Genomic DNA, 17,402 nt, shown 5'->3' on the forward strand with positions numbered 1-17,402 from the left:
ATGAATCATATTACTGAAGTAAACCTAAGTAATGACTTTGGTAAAGAAAACAACCGCCCCCCCCCCCCAAAAAAAATCTCACATATAATAAATTCCTGATGATAAGCTTTTCTGTCTTTTGAACCAGCAAAACTGTAACAAACATCCATGCGGTGCATTCTCTAAATATAACTCCAGGTTTACCCAGGGCATTTAAGCTTAGATTTGTATACAAGCTTTTTGAAGTTTGTAATGATTCTGGAGCCTCGTCTGAAGCTATTAAAAAAGGAACTTTGACATTTTATATATTATTCTCCTCCATCATTAAACAATTATAAATAATAGCAATAATTAACAAATTTGTGCTATTTATTTGCCGCTGAAGTGAACCTTTCAGGTTAATAATTGGACTTATTAACATTCACCTTTTAATCAAAGAATTGCCTCTTTCAAAGAAAACTAGACCAACCTTTTCTGCCCAAGGACAATTGATAATCACTAAAGTCTGGACCGACCCAAAGACAAATGGACCGTCAAAAGGATTTAGATGTTAGGCAGGGTGAACTTTTTCCCATAGCCTGTAATGTTTTTCTTTCATCAACCTAGATGTCCAGATTGCCACATGTGACTTCGTTTTTTAGTGCAGAATATAGATGGTCCAACTCCAGGCATTGGCTCCTTTCCAAAAAAAATTTGGCTGCCCTAAGCGCCTATTGAAATCAGTGTGACTTAAATGAGTTGTGATTAATATGCCCCATTCATTTGGGAGGATTAACTTTTGTCTAAAGCTCTACCTTTGTTTGCTTGCTTGTTCTTTAACTCTCAGGTTTCTAGTCCTTAGGGTTCGGGGACTCTTCCACATCCACGCCACCCAAGATGTTTTCTCCAGGAAGTGAAATTAGTTAGGGGATGGGGTTGAATTTTCAAGGAAATGAGGACTGGGGGCTGGAAGCATTCACAATACATTGCTTATAACTAGGGCAGAGGAGAGACTTCACCCCCAAATATGGAGCTAATGAGCCTCCCATCAGATTATGAGCGACCGTGGTCTTTTGCTTCTTTGGAATGTGCATTCACGCTGTATGCATCGCAGTTAATCAACAAAAAGATGTGTGTGGAATTACCACAATTTCATTAGATTGCTCTTGTTTGATTACAGTGAGGTATGCTTATATCCTTCTCGCAATGTAATCAAGCTGTGTTAGTGAACTTTGATTGTTCTTAGTTACTATTATTACTGCCCTCCCTTATTTCTGTTGTTGCCTTCAAAAGCAAGGGTCCTACTGGTGTTTGTGTCAGGTTTGTGTAACTTGTTGTGGCTAATCAACAAGGCATTGGCAAGCATCTCCGTCACATCCCTGGTCAAGCACCAGACTGCACAAACTAGACATGCTTCAGGTCCTTGTGAATTAGCCACAACAAGTTACACAATCTTGACATGGACACCGGTAGGAGTTTGCCAGCCCATTTGAAAAGTACCAGCCTGAGCAAAATGGAATGATTGGTTTCTTTGCATCACCAGCTCGATTCCTTTCCGAGCATGTCGACAAGAGATGGGCACGGACTGCCAGTTCGGCAGTTCTGTGGAGTTCGTTTACCGGCCAAACGGTTCAGAGCCTCGCCCCCTCTGTAGGCACCCACTCAGTGGCAGTGCTGCACCCCGCCTCCTCCAGCTGCTGTTCCTGAGTGGGTAGCTGCCAGAGGGGGCGGGTTGCTAAATCACAGATCAGATGTTCAGCCAGTGAATGAAATGCACTAAACCACCAAACCAGCGGTTTATGCCTGTCTCTAATCACAACTAATCATATTTGGTATTAACCAGAAAGTTCCTAAAAAAAGTCTAACTAAGTTATTCATTCTGGTGAGCTCCTGTGTTTGATGGACCAGAACATTTCTCAGTGTGTCCTGGCAGGGCAGAGCAGGTCAGGGTGGGTGGGTGGTGGATTCTTATTCTCACGTGACAGAACAAAACAAAACAAAAGGATATATTCCATGTGATTGAAGCTAAATTTCAACTTCAATTCTAGGAAATACACCACTGAAATTAGGGTTTCTCTCTCCATATAGAAAATAGCAACATGCATCCAGAGTTTGAAAGCAAACAAAGAGGTAACACGACCAGTTTTGGTTTTATCTAATGTTCATGCCTGTGTTTTCAGAGAAGGAAATTCAGCAATTAATGGTTTGGAATAAGCTGCTAACGATGCAAGAGGAGAAAAATGTCAGTCCTCTGAATGCACCCATATTCTGTTGTTTCTTTCTCCTTGTTTTCTTTTCAACCTTGTTTGTCCGTGATTTCAAGACACTAACCAGCGCAGTGTTTTACATCAGGAAGAAATGTTCTCAGGGTTGAATGAATATAATAGGTTTTCTGGCGGAGGTGCTGTCGTGTTTCAGACCAACCAAGAGTTCTCTTGGGAACAAAGTTTCTCAGGAAATGGAGCTATTTCCGGCCTGAGCTGAAAATCGGGAAAGGAGGGAAAGAGTCATAAAAATATAAGAGCTCACCAGATCATTCCTTCTCTCTGCACTGTACCCTTGTGACGATCCACAACCATTTCACAGTTTGCTTTGTAAAGCATCTACCGTTGAACCAATGACTCCATGAGGATTTGTTTCATTTGTTAAATTTAGGGCTTATTTGTTCCAGGGCCCCAATGTGTGCTTGGTCAGGTTGGAAGAACCATATTTGTGGAAATTAAGAAGGGATTTTCTGAGCTCTGTCATCAGAACTTCTCTGAGATGCAGCTGGGCATTGACATGGGAATACTAGCTTCTATGATTGGACAACAGGATGCAGGCTCTGGATTGGCCGGATCTTGTATAAATTCAAGGAACTTGACCAAGGCTTACTCCAGCTTGTAGAATACTTGGCATGATCCAGAAGGCATTGGAGGTCCTTTTCTCCGATCCTGGATGGGAGCAAAGTTCTCCATCTTATGGAGGAAGAGAGGTGATGATGATGGCTGTTTTTCTCCTTAGTTGTGGTGGGTCAGTGAGGGTGAAAATTTATTTTATTTTGTTATTTAAACGTTTACAGCCCACCATATATATCACAGAATCTCAGGACTGGTTGCAATGCTTTATGAAAACATTTTAAAACATAAAACTTGTAAACCGCCCAGAGAGTGCTTGAAGCGCTATGGGGCGGTATATGAGCAGCATGCTTTGCTTTTTGCTTTTGCTTTGCTTTAAACAATTTAAAACCAAACAGCAAAAATGCTTCTTTATTTTCTCTGAAAGGATCCTCATATTTAATTCCTGTACTGTGCTGGGAATAGCTGTTTTGTTAAATCTGGCTATGTAGATGGGTGAAATGTTTGTTTTGGCTCATTTTTGCCAAATTTGCAAATTTTTGCAAGAGACGTAGTTGGCACAACAAAAACTTGAAATTAAAACACATTGAATGCAAGAGAAAGTGAGACTGAGAGAGATCCCCATTTTGATCAAAACATAAAGCTTTCTGTGGCAAGGAGATCCATGTTACAATCAGTTGATGCCTGCAGATTGAGCTGTTATTAAACGTGTAACTTCGGTGGCCAGGTGAAATTTGGCAATCCTGTGCTTAACTAGGCCCTCCACTTGCCTCCCACATCATTAATTGCGCCTTCACTTGATCCAGTTCCATTTCTGAATGTGATGTCTATCACAGATTCTGCTTTTCCAATATTTTGATTCTTGCAGTCTTAGTTGATTGTGGGAATTCTGGCCAGTCACCCCCCTCCATTTCAATGCATCCCCTCTTTTCACCACTAGGTGGCAGTGTGATGGCACTGACTTGCACTCTCCCTAGCATTGAAAGGCTGCACACAACCACACCTTTGTGCAGAAAATGGGAATGAGATGTCCACTCGTTCGGATTCTGTTTCCTTTCTCCTGCCACCCACTCTTCCTGCAGTGTCTCATCTCCTCACATGACGGTTATGGCCGTGCCCATTTCCGATGATACACTAAAAAACTATTTATGGGTGAGGATTTGCATAGTCTCAGATCTGGGATACGCAAGGTCTGAACAATACTTTAGAACACTGCATGCAAATAATGTGCATCTGGGCAAACATCAAGAGAAAAGATTTTGTCAACAATCCAAAAGCAACCCGTGAGTTATTAAAAGTTCTGGAGACTGGGGAAGCGGAAAGAAGGATTTTTTCCCCCTTCCCACTTATTTTGCTCCTTCACCTTAAAGAAGAACCCGGACCATATTAGATGTCTTTCCAAATATTGATGAACTATAACTCCCATCAGCCTTAGCCATCAGAATTGATACTGGGGCATGCTGCAGTCCAGCAGCTTTTCTACAGCTGCATAGTCCTTAATAGACGACCACCCATTTTAGCACTTTTCCACTGTGACTTTTTGTGGTGCTGGCCGAAACCCTGTCGTTTGGCAGACTGACCCACAACTAGCATAGTCAACTGCCTCAATGAAACTGCTGGAGTTTACTCACTGGATCCCCGCTGATTCCAGAAACCTAACTCTAGTTCTTACTTACTTCATTAAGAAACAGATTTTCAGGCCCCGTCTTTCAAGAACCGGTCAGTACATTGTGTAATATGCAATGTATATATGCAGTGATAGATGAGGAACAATGACAGATGAAGGATTAAGGAATGCCTCAGGTTAGTGTCTGTAGCGCATGCTTTATGGCTGAAAAATACATTTGAGCCTGAAATTTCATTTTCTACCCTAACTTTGTAGTCCAGGGATCCATATTGGCCGCAAGTAGACACGAATAAGAGGCCCATGGGCCAAAAGGCCTTTCTGCATTCTGTGGTGCGTTGAGTGGATACCTGTTTATATCCTGCCCTCCTTTAAGAATGCTTGAGAAGTTGACTCAAAGTTCTCTAACCACCTCCCGTCTGGGCACTGCCCAGGTTTAGACCTGCTTTAGTTTGAACTGAAAAAAAAATGTCATCTGTCTTCTGGTTTATTCTTTGGATTTAGTAAGCATCTCCCAGTGTATTTTAGGATGTATTTCATTCCAGGTGTGTTTCAGGGCAATGTTAGGATGGTTTGCGTGACACTTGAGCTGAAGCGGTTTGCAGGGTGAAGTGGAAGAATTTCGGTTGTGCCAGCAGACCCCTCTGTGGGACAGGGTAGTCCTAGAAAAGCACAGGAATATTTGTGTGTATTTGTGTGTCTGTCTGTCTGTGTGTTTTATATAGGATGGATTAGCTTCCATTATTTGCAAAGAAGATTATAACAAGGTGAGGAAATGTCACAATGCAAATGAATGGACATGTCAATATTTGGTAGCCAGAATGGAAAGAGTAGAAAAGTGAGTTTTTTTGAGGAAATGGAGGTTGGCTCTTTTTTTGCAAATCTCAGATGCTGCCATTGAGAATAATTTAAGTTCTGGAGAGGGAACAAGGTTGCTAAGCCCCCTCTCCCCCGGATAGTGAATTTTGCCTTCTATTTTAAAACCAATCAGGTTACTCCTAGATAAGGTCCACTTCAAGCAAATGAAGGAAAGCCCATCTGAGCTCATTTGGCTTGAATCGGAGGCCCTCAATAAATACTTAAGGTACACATGGCAGATGTTGGCTTTTGAGCCTTAATATGCTTCCTATTTGAGCCTCCATGACTGCGATATTACGCTACCTTTGGGACGAGTTATTAACTTTGTAGTAGTTTGCAGTCCTTTCACACACTCCGTAGTTTTGTAAGAGAGTGGGGATGTAAAACAAGGAACCTTTGATTGACCGGATGACTATCGCGGGATGATGGGCAGGGTGGCACGTTTGCCGAAACAGCACAAACCCTTCGAATATTTTGCAAATTTATTCATGGTCTTCTTGTTTGTCTGTTTGTCCAGGAATCTTAAAGATTATTGTCTTATAACTCTTTCAAAGGACATTTTAGGGTTGGGGTGAATTATATATAGAGTGTGTTGTTAGAAACAGGAATTCGTTAAATCTGGGAGCCTTAGCACAGGTTTGTCTACCCTTCTGTAGCTTGTAAATAACCTTGCTTTATTTTGAATGGACCAAGGACACTTATGTATATATTTCCTACTCCCCTAGTTTTTCACCACCCAGTACCATTGTACATATGTCTTTCTGGGGGACTCCTGACGAATGCCAGTAGCAGCTACGTAAGGCAGAGGGACGAATCCTACTGTACCCTTCCACTTTAAGGGTGCCAATTCGCCCTTCCTCTTTAACCATCTAAGTAAGTGCTTTGACATTTCCCCCCTTTTATTTTACAAAACAGGGTTACCAATCCCACTGACTGTGTAATCTCATCAGGAGGGAATCATGGAACCAGGATGATGATGTTACTGAACCATCACCTTATCTGCAGAATTTCACTGTGATGATGCAATGAGGTCCTCCATCTGTTCTCACTATTTATGTGAAAATATTTCAATCTCTTTTGCAGTCATCACCCTCTAATCCCCAAATTATTGTCAAAATCAGAATTGTGGGGGGAGTTTCAAAAGATATATTTTTTAAAAAAATACCCCCATTGTTTTGCTCAGAAACTGTCATGGATCTCGCTTAGGGAGGTAAATCTTTGATTATTTTGTTCCTGCAGGTGAGAACAAAAGTTTAAGATTACGAATTTTTGGTGCCCTTTTTTGAATCTTAATCTCAAAAAAAAAAAAAATCATGGAAATGATGGAAGGGGGTGCTCAAAAAAAACTTGTTCTTTGTGTTGCAGGGTTTTTAATTTCTGGTTAAATTCAATTGTGCATCAGAAGCCCACAGATTGACAGAGCAGAATTAGCTTCAGGTTCTCCAGAGTAGTCCACCCCTTTATCTTATCAACTGGCATTTACAGTCTCAGTAACCCACCCACTCTGAGAAACAGCAAAACTGGGAAAGAATGACTGCTTTGAACAACAGACTCAACAGATTCTCAACTTTCAACAGACTGGGGATCTCTCCCAGCCAAACTTATTAAAAGCAGCATGCAAGGTTGCATAAAAAAACATTTCCTGCATAAAAGTTTTTATCTCACACAAAGCACAAGATTCTTGCACACAATGCAAAGTGTGTGTGTGTTAACTTTCCACTCCATGGATTATTGCATTGCATTTTTAAAAATCCTTCCAGACAAGGATTCAAGGATAAAAATTTGCCATGGCATTCTGTTCTTCTGTAGGCGGGGATGAAATATTGGCACCTGCTCACCTCTTCAGGGAGAGAGAGACTGCTAGGAAGGTTTTTGAGAAGAAAATGATTTTTGATGGGATTCCTGGAGTTACCTTAGCACAGGGTAGAACTGATCCAGCCCTTCTGATATCTTCTCCCTACCCTCTGCCAGTCCTGTCTAATCCCCGATCATTCCCTTGAGGTAATTGAACTGGTGAAATAAACGCTGGTCATTTTACCTGGAGGGAAACAATGGCCCCGCTGTCGTCTGTGCCAGAGATGGAGCCGTTCAAAAGTATCCTTGAAAGCCTGCTTTGAGCGCCGTTGCCAGACTGGGGTGGGCCAGGTGCTGTCTCTCTGGGTGGGGGGGGGGGTGCAACCCTGTGGAATGTGACGGATCAGTAATCTGGCTGCCTTAAATCCTCTGTCAGAAGTGCAGAATTTCAGAACAAATGGAGGGCATGGCAGACAAGGGGAAAAAGACATTTGCATGACTTTACTCTGGGTGTCTTGCCCATTTGGGGTGCGGAAAAAACATCTACTTCTTTTTCATTGACTTTGCAAAAACCTTTCACTGTGTGGACCACAACAAACTATGGCAAGTCCTCAAAGAAATGGGAGTGCCTGACCACCTTATCTGTCTCCTGAGAAATCTATATGAGGGACAGGAAGCAACAGTTAGAACTGGATATAGTAGGCGTCCTTCAGTCTCGAGAGACTATGGTAACGTGTTCTGTATGGAAGACCTGGAACAGCATCTAGTGTGGCTGAGAAGGCCAATTCGAGAGTTACAGTCCCTTCCACACTGAAGACAAATACAATCTGTCCGTTGGATATGGAACAACATATTGGTTCAAAATTGGGAAAGGAGCATGACAAGGCTGTGTATTGTCTCCCTGCTCATTTAACTTGTATGCAGAATACATCATGTGAAAGGCAGGACAGGATGAATCCCAAACCGAAATTAAGATTGCTGGAAGAAATCTCAACAACCTCAGATATGTAGATGACACCACTCTGATGGCAGAAAGTGAGACGGAATTAAAGAACCTCGTAATGAGGGTGAAAGAAGAGAGCGCAAAAATGGTCTGAAGATCAACATAAAAAAAAAACTAAGATCATGGCCACTGGTCCGATCACCTCCTGGCAAATAGAAGGGGAAGATATGGAGGCAGTGACAGATTTTACTTTCTTGGGCTCCATGATCACTGCAGATGGTGACAGCAGCCACAAAATTAAAAGACGTCTGCTTCTTGGGAGGAAAGTGATGACAAACCTCGACAGCATCTTAAAAAGCAGAGACATCACCTTGCCAACAAAGGTCCACATAGTCAAAGCTATGGTTTTTCCTGTAATGATGTATGGAAGTGAGAGCTGGACCATAAAGAAGGCTGACCACCGAAGAACTGATGCTTTTGAATTGTGGTGCTGGAGGAGACTCTTGGGAGTCCCCTGGACTGCAAAGAGAACAAACCTATCCATTCTGAAGGAAATCAACCCTGAGTGATCACTAGAAGGACAGATCCTGAAGCTGAGGCGCCAATACTTTGGCCATCTCATGAGAAGAGAAGACTCCTTGGAAAAGACCCTGATGTTGGAAAAGTGTGAGGGCAAGAGGAAAAGGGGATGTCAGAGGACGAGATGGTTGGACAGTGTCACCGAAGCAACCAACATGCATTTGACCCAACTCCGGGAGGCAGTGGAAGACGGGAGGGCCTGGCGTGCTCTGGTCCATGGGGTCACGAAGAGTCAGACACGACTTAACAACTAAACAACAACAACAATGTAACAAATTACTTGCATAATTGGAACATAATGATAATGGCAGCATCAATGCATAGAAATAATGAATAGTGCACCAAGTTCCTTATAAAATGTAATGTTCTGATCTCTCGAAAATAATATAATATATAATAATATAATATAATTTATTGTCATTGTAAGTATATACACAGTATACCATACAACGAAATTCACTTAAATGCCTGTTAAGTCTGCACTGCATTCCTTATGATTCCCAGTGAAAGCAGATGAGTTTCCCTTTTCACTTTCCAGCTGATGCTGGTTCAGGAATCTTCATAATTCTTCTTGATTTGCTTCTTCATCAACCTCTGCCTTTAATCATCTCTACTCATTTAAAAAAAGAAAAGAAAAGCTCCCTGGGCTTTAAAATCCCCTTCTACATATTTGGCAACAGGTTGTTTTTTCTAAATAACTAATTGCATGCTGAATTTTTTTTTTTTTGGCTTAATCACTCGCCTCATTCTTCCAGTATGTGTCAAGCACATCTTCTATATTAATCACTGGGTTGCTATTGTACGCCATTCATCTCTCCAGGAAATGAATCAGAGGAGAGGAACCGGTAAGTCATCTTCCCACCCCCTTTAGCCGGTGAAGATGGCAAGAAAGTTTTGGCTTGATGCCACTGCCACTAGCCAATGCCCTCCTCTTTCTGGCTCTCTAAGCCTCTGCCAATGAACTTGGTTTTACAAATGCGTCTTTTGCGGCTTGAGTCATAAGCCATGATCACTTTGCAAAAATTCCAGACACGACGGGTGAATACCAGCCAGAGGGGGGAGGGAGAGAGAGAGAGTTTTGACCAACAAGTCTGACTGTCAGAATCTGAATTCCTCCAGGATCTGTTCCTCTCTTTCATCATCATTTTTTTTTAAGGAGCAAAGTTAAAGAGAGAAGTTCATTACTTCCCTTCTTTCTAAACCTTGTGTTTTAACCTGGCGTTTCCGACTGTACTGCCCACTTCACAAGCCCGTGTGGTGACCTGTTTAGCATGCTAGATGGAGATTCGAGAGTAGAGATGGGCATGGACCATCGGACCAGCGGTTTGTCCTGGTTCGTTTATTGCCAAAACAGGAGTTTAGCTCTTCAAAATCCTACTTCCTCCACTGGTGCCTGCTCAGAGGCAGCAGTGTGGCTTCCCTGTCCTATGATTGACCAGGAGCATCTCCTCCATCTTGTCTGGATTAAGCTTCAGTCTGTGAGCTCTCATCCACTCATTGGTCTAGGCACAGAACAGGTTGCTTGGAATCAAATGGGAAGGAGGGCCAGGCTTGGGTGACATCAGCATACCAGTGGCACTGAACACCAGAACTCAAGGCAACCTCTCCCAGCAGCTTCATGTGGGCGTTGAGTAATATGGTGGACAGAACTGAATCCTGAGGGACACCAGAGGCCCAAAGGCCAGGGGGTGGAACCAGATTTTCCTGACTCCAACGTCTGAGTTTGTCTGCCTAGGAAGGACTGAAATCACTGTTAGATGCTTTTGCACTAATGGGGTGGTATATTAAACAGACAGACAAACAAATACCTCCCAAGACCCATCCCTGAAAGGCACATTGGGTGTGGAAGTTTGGTAGCGTTCCTGGTAGCCACTCTTCAGGGGAAGGCATGACAGCAATGTGGGGAAAGTACCTCAGCTTCTTGCCTCAAGGGGTAGAAGCACTTGAGCCACTTGTATTTTAATTGCATATTAATTGTTTTATATTTTATTGTATTTTAATTGTATTTTAATTGTTCTAAGCCGCCCAGAGACCTTTGGGTAGAGTGGGCGGCTAGATAGATAGATAGATAGATAGATAGATAGATAGATAGATAGATAGATAGATAGATAGATAGATAGATAGATGGGCGGACAGGCGGACGGGCGGACGGGCGGACGGGCGGACGGGCAGATGATAGATACAGACAGACAGACAGACAGAGAGGACAGACAGACAGACAGAGACAGAGACAGAGACAGAGACAGAGACAGACAGACAGACAGACAGACAGACAGACAGACAGACAGACAGACAGACAGATAGATAGATAGATAGATAGATAGATAGATAGATAGATAGATAGATAGATAGATAGATAGATAGATAGATAGATAGATAGATAGATAGATAGATGGACGGGCGGACGGACGGGCGGACGGACAGATGATAGATACAGACAGACAGACAGACAGACAGACAGACAGACAGACAGACAGAGAGGACAGACAGACAGACAGACAGACAGAGACAGAGACAGAGACAGACAGACAGACAGACAGACAGACAGACAGACAGACAGATAGATAGATAGATAGATAGATAGATAGATAGATAGATAGATAGATAGATAGATAGATAGATAGATAGATAGATAGTAGTTAAGGCTGACGATGAGGTTAAGATGGGGACGTGGTGGCGCTGCGGGTTAAACCGCAGAAGCCTCTGTGCTGCAAGGTCAGAAGACCTCTAGTCGTAAGATCGAATCCACGCGACGGAGTGAGCCCCCGTCGCTTGTCCCAGTTCCCACCAACCTAGCGGTTCGAAGGCATGCAAAATGCAAAAAATGTGAGTAGATAAATAGGTACCACCTTGGTGGGAAGGTAAACGCCGTTCCATGTCTAGTCACACTGGCCACGTGACCACGGAAGATTGTCTTCAGACAAACACTGGCTCTATGGGTTGGAAACGGGGATAAGCATCGTGCCCTAGAGTTGAACACGACTGGACAAAAATTGTCAAGGGGAACCTTTGCCTTTACCTTATGAGGTTAAGACTACCACACCACCCTGTTACTCCATATCATACCATCTTAAACTGGGCAATCTCATCTAAGTTTTTGGAAGCTACACAGCATCAAACCTGGTTTGTGTTGAGACTGGAGCCTAACAAGAAATACACTGTGTCTCCACGTACGCCTAGGAGCGAATCTCACATGAACCCCCGATAGACCCATTTTCAGAGGGAGTTGACAATAGAAAGCTGGATGCATCAAGGGTGTGACTCACAAGGAGATGGCTTTAAGACTTAGAAGCTAAGGGTGTTATTTTTTTTAAGTGTTTCTCTTCCATCCTTCCATCAGAGATTATAAGGAGCTTGACAACATAGTTATAAAAGATGATAACATCAAAAGATTCAAGTGACAAATGCACTGAGATGAGACTGAAATAGCTGGAAAACGGCAGCACGCAAATTCACAAAAGCTATATAAGCAACCAATTAGGAAGAGAGAAGGAAAATGAGAAATACAGAAAGAGAGAGATGCTAGAAAATGGCTTTAAAGGCATCTATGGTGTGGGAGAATAACAGGGTCTTTGCTTGGAGAAGTGAAAATACTGTATCGTATTTTCTTTCTCTGCATCTTACCTGCATTTTCTTCCTATTCTTGAGACTTGGTGAGGTTTCCCACATCAAAATGCATGCAATATTTTTATCTGTCTCCCCTTGTCTGGTCACCTACTTGCCCATTTATTTGACATACATCTCTCTCCATTGACTAACATATGTTTGTGCACTTAAAAAACAAAAGCCTGTACTGTATACTTTGTTGACTGCTGCCTTGTACAACAGGTGTATTCTTTTGTGCATGCTGGATTTCTCTGGAACACCCCATAAGAAAACATGCACCCCTTCTTGTAAAGTTGGTCAGCACATGCAGAAAGGTGGAAGTGGTCAAATCCAGGAAACTCCTTTCCTGTCCTTACCTGGCACTGAAAGCAAGATAGAAGCATCATAAGAGATTTCCCAGAACAGGATTTGACAGAGGGAGAAGCTAAAAAAGGAAGCATTCTGTGTTGGCTGTGCACCTGACAATTCACAACAGGGCGGGTCTGCCTGAGACGTTTTGATGCCTGAGAACAAAGCATCCTCGCCCATCGCTCCATGTGCAGAAACTCTTTGCACTGCTGGTTGAACCAGATTTGAAAAAATAGGGCTTTTGACACCTGCTATGGTAGCAGGCCACGTTAAGGGAACTGGGAGGGTGTGTGACTCCCAGTTTTTGCCACTTTGCAGTATATGCTGCTCAAGGCAGTTGGATCACTCTGACTAATGATGGTGCTGGCATTATCTGCAGGATGCATGGACATCCTTGCTTATGCTCATGTATGAGGATGAGAAGCCCCTCCAGTTTTTCTCCTCTTCTTCAAGGAAGCAAGAACTTTTCCCTCCGTCTCCATTTCTGAGGTGAATTTTTGTATAAATAACGCACATTTCCTGAAGTGTCGAGAGCTGCTGGTTTGTTTTATTTGCACTCAAGAGTTAGCATCTTTGAATGGGCCATTTGTGTCCTCTTGAGTCCCTCAACATCTGCTGTGGATATGTCTGCTTTGCTTCTCGAAGGACAAGGCCCGCCAGTCCCATAATTCTCTCTTATGGGAGTTCCACCTGACATCCAGACCCCTAAATGTAGCTCACTCAAGGAGAAAAGCCTCAACTGGAAAGCTTTAAGGTTGAGCTAGGCCTAGCTCTGGTGAGCTTCCTGTTCAGAATGAAATTTCTCAGCCATCAATGGCACAGGAGCAGGAAGTTTGGGCTGAGCTAGATTTAGCTTGGCCTCAAAGTCTTCCCCTTGAGGCTCTTCTCCTGGGTGACCTCCCAGATGAGCCACTAATGGGGTGGAATATTTAACCAACCAACCAACCAACCAACCAACCAACCAACCAACCAACCAACCAACCAACCAACCAACCAACCAACCAACCAAACAAACAAACAACCAACCAAACAAACAAACAAACAAACAAACAAACAAACAAATACCTCCCAAGACCCATTTCGGTAAGGTGCATCAGGTGTGGCAGTTTGCTAGCTTTCCTGGTGGCCACTCTTCAGGGGAAGGCATGACAGCAATGTGGGGGAAGTACTACAGCTTCTTGCCTCAAGGGGTAGAAGCACTTGAGCTGCTTGCAGTCAAGACTGACTATGGCGAATTATTGTCCAAAGCACCCAAAAATCCCAGCCCTACATGTGATCACCCTGGAACACCAGGGATCTTCCCGGATGAGGACAAAAAAAAATCCTGCTTAAAACCCTGGAGAGCTGCTGCCGATCAGAACCAGAAATATTAAAGGAGATGGTTTAAGGATTTGACCCAATAATGGGTGCTTCCTCTCCTCTTAGGGTGCAGATGAGCAAAAGGACTGAAGCATCTATTGCACTGGCAGACCAAAGGATCCAAAATTCCCCTCTCCAGTCACCGATCCCCGTATTAACCAGGACTGATCCTGCTTAGGAGCAAAAAAATAAAAAATAAAAAAAATGGAGAAGATCAGTCATTTTCAGGATGGGGTGGCGCTCCCTCAACAAAACTTCAGTGACAAACTTTTTCAGGCATAGCCCAGCCTGGTCTTGGCATAGAAACACAACACCTTTCACTTATACCTGTGATCTGCGTTCTTTGCTATGAGAGCTGTGTTGCGGTAGCGTTGCTTTGACAGGTCTCCGGAGGATTTTGAGGAAGTTACACACCCACTTCATTCACGCTAATCGGCTGTTTAATGCCGAAGAGTTCAGTATTATGAATGAGCGAGTGCATGTTTTGGCTTGCCGATCAACTTGCAGCTATAACGCTCGCTTGTCAAATCAGCAGAGGTTTCCCCCCCCTTTTTTTTTTATTAAATCCAGCAATGTGCATGGAAACGGGAATTGATTGAAACAATATTCTTTGAGAGTGAAAGTGTGTTGTGATGGGGAGGGGCAGGGAGGCATCGCGTCTGCTGCTCCTTTAAAGTCCCAGCAAAGTTTTCTCGGCCTTTGCTGTGGATCTCTGAGTCACCGCTGTCGGCGAATGTGGGAGGAAGTGAAACCACAGCCTGTTCTGGAACAAATTTGATGCAGCTGGATTGAGGTCTCCATCGGTCTTTCGGCATGCCATTCTCTTGGGTTTCATTTATAACTGGGGGAAAAGGTTAGGGTGCCATTAGAGAGGCTGTACTAGGATGAATGAGATGTGCATTGCCATTGACAAAGTGCTGCTCCAGGTCGGTTTTCATTAGAACACTCTTTCCAAGAGGGGGACCTCCAAGCACATGATTTACATCCGTACCCCACTGGTTTAACCCCCAGCATCTTCAGGTACAGGTTGGAAAGATCTCTGTCTGAACTCCTGGAGACATTTTTTCTCGTTTGTGTGGATGATATTCAGAGCTGGGTGGATCAATGTTTGGAGTCTTATGTTTCTCCATTGAGAACGTAAATGGTCGGTTTCTCCCATACCCATGTTTCTAGTTCTCATGACTGCCCAGTTAAGGTTGAACCTGTGAAATATAAAAAAACATATCTGGGTTTCAAGAGAGGTAGGAGTGACAGCAGGGTCCTGTCTGTCATTCGCTGAATAGTAGATAATTATCTAGTGGATTCTGCATGGGTATTTTCAGCATCAGGTGATTGAAAACAAACTAGCCCATAGTTATTGTCATTTTTTGCACACAGTGTGCATGGCAAGCTTGCTTCATGACTGTGCTGCCACACTTAAGGTCAGGCTCTGAATTTAGAATTGCTGCCACTAATATCCGCAAGTGACTTCTTCCTGGATGTGCCAGGACCAGAGGGAATGAAAACCCCGTGATAGAGCATTGGAGGGGTGTCCAGAAAATGGACCTCTGATTTAGTGATTTTAATCTTTGCTTCTTTTGTTTACAGAAGCAAGGATGAGAAGCTGCAAGATTGTTCTTCCCACCAGTGAGAGACTAAGGTAAGAATTAGCCAGAAAATTGTATTTGCACAAATTGCACATAAGTGTGGTTTCTGCTTTGTTCTAGGGTTTTTGGAGAAATAGAAGCATCAGATGAGTTGTTTGAGACCAATCATTCAGTTATTTTGTATGTGAGAGTTTTGCTCCTCAGAGGGAAAGGTGGCTAGTTTTGCACAGGGACCTCTTGTGGAAATATCTTGATGAGCTCCTTGTCTTGCTCTTGAGATGGAGGTGAGAAATCATGGACTTTTTGAAAATTCCTGATTTGAGTTGCCTCATCATATAGAGAAAGGATGAATCGGGAATTTAGAGAGTCTCTTCACATCCTTCCTCCGATTTCACAACATTATCCCAAGCTTTAGAAATCTGTGTTTACAAAATAGAACATCTACATCAACATAAGCACTAAGGCTACAAATAGAGAAGTTAAGGCCTTTGCATCTGAATATACACTGAATCCGACATCAGTAAAAGCACTGCAATAAAAACATGCAAAACTGTTAGGGCACCTAAAAAACCCACAAGGTATGTTTGGCCTAAGCTTCTGGAGATTCCAGCCTCCATCTTCGGGTGGAGCTTTATGCCAGAAGAAGCTTGTTCATCTGTAGGACTGCACAATGCTCTGTGCCGTTTTTTTTTAAAAGAAAAAAAAAGACCCCAATCAAGACAAACAAACAAACAAGGTTGGGAGGTTTTGTGGGCTTCCATCTCTGTGTAACATAAATGTTGGAATGTGGGTGCCAAGATTTGCAGGTAGAGTGAGGCTTAATTTAGACCTTTGGGAGCTGCTCCAGAGCCTGCCTTCTGATGCGACAGTCTGTGCCAAGCAGACCCAAATTCTGTGCCAAGAAGCCATGCAATGAATGCAAATTATGTAAATCAAGCCATTGGCATGTATTTTCTTAGCATAATTTATCCTGATCCCAGAGAGGTGAGATGCAAGGCACTGGTGCCCCCCTCCAGTTTTGCAGATTTCTTGAACCCACACTTTCACACCCGTCCTCCTAGGTGTGAGGGTGAGACGCTTGTTTTCTTGTGGTTGTTTATCATTAGTATATTTTAAAGGGGGGAGTCTTTAAAATGCTAACCGTGCAGCTGGTACCACTCTCTGCACCTTTTTTGTGCACTCAGGGAGAAATTAGACCATGTGCCCCGTGCCCTCCTCATTTCCCCCTCGTCTTTCCTTTTAGCAGACAGCAACGAAATCAATACCCCCTCCCTCCTGATTGCCAGTTCAAAGCATAGTCTCTCTGGAGCAATTCTCTGATTGCCAGTAATGGACAACTGGTGCTCCCCATTCTCTCTGCTCCATCTGTAGGCAGCTTGGGAGCTACCTTGCCAGAAGCAGCCAGCCAGCCAGCCAGCCACCTCCCTCCTTGTTCCAGACGCATCTCCTCTGGAAGTGTCTGTGCCAGCCCAACCCCACAGCATACAAGCTTTAGCAAGGCTATTTCTGAGTCATTGCCATCCCAGCGCTGGTGCATGAGGTGCCGGCAGGAGGTCTCATTTAAGAAAACGCAAGCAGGCACACATTCAGGTGACCTAGATTTTATTTTATGCTTTTATTTTTTTGCAAGCGGGGCTGAGACACTGTCTGGTGCAAGAGGACATAGAGCCAAAAGCTACACTGCGGCGAAGCAGTGGCTGCGGCCCCTTGGAGAAGAGAGGGTGGTGGAGGAGGGAAGAGTGAGAGAAACCTTGTGTCTGTCTATTGCTGACTTCTTGACTTGATTCCGGCTGCCTTCCTGGACCTCCTTCTGGAGAAAGGGAGGGGGCGGTTTTAAGGGCATTGATCATTTGCATATCTAAACCCTTTAGATGTGTGCAATTCTGGATTGCTCTCTCCCTGTGAAAAAA

The 17,402-nt window shown here is 43.5% G+C and overlaps 1 long non-coding RNA gene across 2 annotated transcripts in view; it reads left to right on the plus strand.

The window, feature by feature from the left end:
- Nucleotides 1-17,402, plus strand: part of LOC140701904 (uncharacterized) — an 85,314-nt gene that overhangs the window by 65,785 nt on the left and 2,127 nt on the right. For both annotated transcript variants that reach the window (XR_013538227.1, XR_013538226.1), the window contains exon 3: nucleotides 15,494-15,545. This is a non-coding gene — a long non-coding RNA (uncharacterized LOC140701904). The remainder of the gene's footprint in view (nucleotides 1-15,493; nucleotides 15,546-17,402) is intronic.

Source organism: Pogona vitticeps, chromosome 8 (genome assembly GCF_051106095.1).
Source record: "Pogona vitticeps strain Pit_001003342236 chromosome 8, PviZW2.1, whole genome shotgun sequence".
NCBI lineage: Eukaryota > Metazoa > Chordata > Lepidosauria > Squamata > Agamidae > Pogona > Pogona vitticeps.